This window comes from Phalaenopsis equestris, unplaced genomic scaffold (genome assembly GCF_001263595.1).
Source record: "Phalaenopsis equestris unplaced genomic scaffold, ASM126359v1 Scaffold000926, whole genome shotgun sequence".
Taxonomy (NCBI): Eukaryota; Viridiplantae; Streptophyta; class Magnoliopsida; order Asparagales; family Orchidaceae; genus Phalaenopsis; species Phalaenopsis equestris.
This window is the reverse complement of record NW_018165365.1, coordinates 197,173-202,722: the sequence shown is the minus strand read 5'-3', so window position 1 is coordinate 202,722 and position 5,550 is coordinate 197,173.

Below are 5,550 nucleotides of genomic sequence, written 5' to 3'. Positions count from 1 at the left end.
GGTTATGATAACCTCTTACAAGTATGCTTTTTTGAGGCTTACTATAATTGTTATAGTCACCAGCTATAAATTTATATTAGCTTTATTATGACCGTCATAGCCATCAACTACGACTTTTATAGTCAACTATAGCTTCTATAGCCAACTACAATTGTCATATCCCCACCATGACTATTATAGTTAGACTACAATAATTATAGTCTCAATTGCCTTTAATAATTATATGTTTACTTCAAATTAGTTATGTTTTTAAAATCGTGTTATAAACTTATCTTCCCTAATATAGGCGAAGCATGGACATTTTTACTTTTGATTACAAAGTGGGTTATTTTAATTGAGTCAGATCTCGTATTTTTTTATCTTTTCAATATTTTTTAGATAAAAAAAATTATGTGTCTCAACCCACAACTTTTTTTTACCTATGTGTGCTAGATCTTCGTGCAATGTCACAACATTAAGTTATCGCTCTACAGCTACGAATCTTCTTGCACACAAAAATCATATACAATTATGATGTCATTAGTGCTCACAAGTATTGGTATCTAAAAATATAAAATCTTGATGTTCATTATTTAGTGAAACAAAATACAATTAAAAACAACTTTATAATTATGAAGAATGCAATTCGAATCCATACATGCAACACTATTGTCAAACTATCATTTTTTGCAAGATTAAAAGTATCACAAAACACAATTGAACTCGATTTCAATAATAAGCTACTAAAGCCATCAAAATGCATCATGTTTCATAACTTCTATGCATCAATAGATGAGGTAAAGTATGCTCAAAGGTTTAAAAAAAAAAAAATTACATGGTGCAAACAACATTAGATTCATATGACCATATCAATGTGGTAACAACATTTTTTTATTAATATCATTGTATACCTTTAACAATATTAAGTATCTTTAATTTGACATATCATTGTAATTTCCAAGCATTAGGTCTCATTACTATTTTTCATCACAATAAACTCTTCAAATGCATACTCACTTTAATTTGCAATGAGCATATTTAACAATAATTATAAACTAAAGAGACCTTTTTCTTAAGTTAAATGATAAAAATCTCAACTTTCTCAAGCTAAATGAGAACATTAAGAAAAAAAAAAACAAAATTAATTATTTTTTAACTATAAACTTTATTCATAAATGTTTTCAATTAAGTTAAAAATTAGTAATTAAAATATATTTCAAATTTGAGTTTTAATATTGGAGAGAAGATGGCACTAAGTTTACCAACAGCCCTCCTACACCATGGTATGTCCTTTTCCCACATGTTGCTATGCCGTGTAAGTACTGGTGGGCCCACCACTTCAAACTTAAAAGCCCGTATTTTGGGCCCACCCCTAGCGCTGATTGTGATCCAACAGCATATCCAATCCGAGCCTTTTTCATGTGCGAGCATGTTCCATCACCCTCACTTTATTGGCTCCTTTAATTTTAGTTATGCAAGGCTTTGATTCTAGCATTTTTTTTTTTATTATTTAGATTTTATTTAAATTTTATTTATTTATTTATTTTCAAGAATGGAGAGTCTAGAATATAATATATAATATATGTGCTTCGAACCCGTGTCCTCACTGCAAGAAAATACGCCCTCGAACGTAATGTAGCGAGTGTGTTTTAAATGCAAAGTTCTAAAAGAAGAAAGGAAATAGTTTATATATATATATATATATACATATATATATATATTTCAAAGAGCCTCAACCAAATGTTCGATCCCACCGTGGCGCAGGGGCTCTGAAATTTTAGGCACATAACGCGAGCTCTCATCATTGAGCCAAAAAGCACATGAGAAATCGATATTTGGGTCTCTACCAAATATCGATTTCCTTTTAATATATATATATGTTTGCGAAGTTAAATACACTTTTTCAAGCATAAGTCTATAAATGTAAATATGGAAATTTTGGAGTTAGATATGTAAATACAACATAATTGGGTGGTACTGATATATGTATATTTCTCTTAAATTTAATATTAGCTGTTCTACATCGAAAGTACCAAAAAAAATGGTAATTTTATTCAAATTAAGGTTTAATATAACTTAATTTGAATTTGAATTTAAGAGTGCATATATATTTATATTTATCTAATGATTAGGATAACTATAAATTTAAAGCTAAAATTATATTATATTTTGTATAATAGATATTTATTAATTTTATTTTATATAAATTTAAAAGTGAGCTATTATGAGATCATATTACGCAAGAAATATTTTCGTATTGCTTTATCCACTAAATTCAATATATTCTAGAAATGTGTGTGCGTGTGTGTATATATATATATATATATATACCAAAAAAAATCCCATGTATTTACAAATCTAACATATAAAGTTTAATTTTTATATTTTTAACATTTTGGTGTGATTAAATTATGCATGTGACTGTTAAGAAGTAGAAGATAGAGGTATTTACGTAAGTGATATTAAAAATATGAGTAATATGCATGTAAATATTAAAATTTGGATGTTAATTTGTAAATACATAAGAATTACTTAGTCTGCATGTAAATGGCTCTTTAAAAAAGTTATAACTGTTCATTTTCAGGGAGTGATTATTCTGTGCGGACAACATACACAATTTGCATGGCTATCCAATAAATTTTTTTTAAAAAAAATTTAAAATGGGGTCCATTGAGATACCCTTTTGGTAGGATTATTTTTATTGGTTCCCCGTACGCATTTCTACATGTGGCGAACATACACAATAATTTTTCCTGTTCTAATTTTTAACTTAGGGTCTGTTTGGGGCAGCTGCAGCTTATATAGCTTATGCTGATAAGCAGCTAATTCTGTAATCTGCTGATGAGCAACTAATCTGAATAAGTTGGCTGGTTGTTTGGTCGAATAAGTTGGCTGACTGTTTGGTTTGTGCGTTTGGAAAACAATTTATTCTGGATAAATGACCACTCTGCCCCTGTACTTGTTTAGCTGTTTGGTTTTTGCGTTTTGTAAACAGCAAATTTGCAGCTTTTTGTTGATAAAATGTCATTCAGACATTATTAATTTTAATTTTTTAAAAATTATTTTTAAATTATGTGTAACATAAACTGTAATCAATAATTTATATTTTATATTAATTTTAAAATCTATAACTTCAATAACCAAGTTTAGGAACATCTAAAGCTATCCACAGAGATATATGAATTTGAACAGAAGTTTGAAATATTTCGTCAGCTACTCTCAACTAAACACTAGCAACATAAATCAACTGAAGCCGTTTGGAATAAAATATCCAATATTATAGCCAAATCGACTTATTTTTATTATCCAATTCTAATTATTATTATTTACTTTTTTAAAAGTAAGAAGTTATGAAGATTAATTGAGCAAAACATAATTAAAATAATATCTATATTTTGTTTTAGTTTTGACAAGGAATAGAAATTTAAGATTTTTAAATAAAATTTTAGGGGGATTTACATGTATAACACCTATCATTAATAAACAGCAAAAAAAAAAAATCTTTAAAATCTTAAAATCGGACGGAAGGATCAGACAAATCAGACTGAAGGAGAAGAAGGACGAAAGTTACCTTCCTCGCTGGTTTTTGGCTAGGATCGGACGAAGGTTACCTTCCTCGCTGGACGGAAGAAGGAGAAGGACGAAGGTTACCTTCCTCGTCCGGAGGAGAGCGACGGAGGAATTTAGGCGACGGAGAGCAACGAACGGCTTCGAAGGCTTGGAATGGCTTTCAGCACAGCGAAGGAGAGCGAAGGTTCGGGGCGAAGGCTAGGTTTTGTCGTGAGGGAGGGGTAGAGGCGGAAAACGACGAACGAAAACGCGGATCGCGGGTATAACCCCGCGATCTGCGTGTAATAGAAAAAAGTAAACACAATTTTCAAATAATTTGTCCGGACATGCGAAACAAACAAATAGACGGTATTTTCAAAATGCCGCCGCACTTATAAGCCGTCTCAAACGGGCCCTTAGACCCCGAAGGAATTTGAATGTGCTTATGAATCCGAAGTTTTTGAAAAAAGTTTTATGTCAGGGTTTAATTGATAAGCATGGCTTAAGGCTCAAGGAAGTTTTATAGGCATTTGATAGGTGATTTTTGAAAATATTGAATTGACGCTTTACATTTATTGACATTTGGAAAGTATAGGTATTAAAAAATTATTTGCTATTATTGTGCTGGTCAATTTGAACACTTAAAAAAAATGTTGTTCAATAAAGAAAACAATTTAAATAATAATAATAATAATTATTATTTTCATATTTTAATCCTTTTAAAGGTTTAAGTATGAGCACCAAATTTGAATAAGTAAGAGATGAGTCATAAAAATTAATTACATTGAGGTCATGAAATTCTATTAATTTATAGGGGCATTTACATGCATAACATCCAATTCCCATGTATTTACATATCTAACAACAAAATTTTAGATTTTATATATATTTCCACCCCCTCAATATTTTATATCCCATCAAAGTTATCACTGTATTTATCCCTGTTGTTGAGAAATTAGGGCGAAGAAAAACATGAATCGACACAAACCCAGAAGGACACACAGAGATTTACGAGGTTCGACAAAGATGCCTACATCATCGATTTCCTTTTTAATATTCAGAAAAGCGTGCAAAATACATGATTAAGAATCTCACATAGGGTTATCAAACTGCACGGTGTTGCCCTCGCATCCCCAACCCACATAATGAAACTCCCCCGATCGGACAAATCCTTCCGCTCCACTCAGATCGTGGGCTCCGCTCCTCTTCAGCATCTGTCTCATTTATGATATATGAGTCATACCTAACAATTGTCTTATTTTTTAAAAGTGAAATACATATTTTCACTAATACATAAATATGATGTCAAATATGTAAAAATTAAAATTTATGAGTTAAATAACTGAGACTCATTTTTATCATATAATAAAATAAAATTTTTGTCCTTCTAAGCAAAAATTCAGACATAATAATTTGATGATACATTCTTCTTGCTCCGTTCTATCTTTAGGAAATATAACTCAAGTTATTTATGATTTTTAAAACTCCTATGTTCAATATTATTTTTTAGCGAAATTATGATTAATTTAATATATATATATATATATATATATTAAAATTTTGGAAAGTAATAGTTTAATTTTGAAAATACGAGACCGAACCTTTTCCTCATATATATATATATATATAATTTACTTGCGATTTAGGTTGTTTTTAGGATGAACAAAAAGATAGATTTAAGTTGATCCCCATCCTACAAGAATTCATCGACTTGAAATAAATGCATTTGATGTACATCTTTAAAGTGTGATCTTGATACACAGAGTTTTATTTAGGATTATGCTTGTCACAATCCAACTGGATGTAACCCGTCATATTGACGTTGGTTATTTCTTGTTGAAGATTTATTTGGAAGGAATTTTATTTGCTTAAAGCACCATCCCGCCAATGTTATCAAATATAAAAAATAAAAATGCTTCAAATCCATTCAGATCATATCAATATACAATAAGAGCAAACACATGCAACAATCATGATTGTATCTCTCTATCATTAAAATATAAATATCACTATTGCATGTCA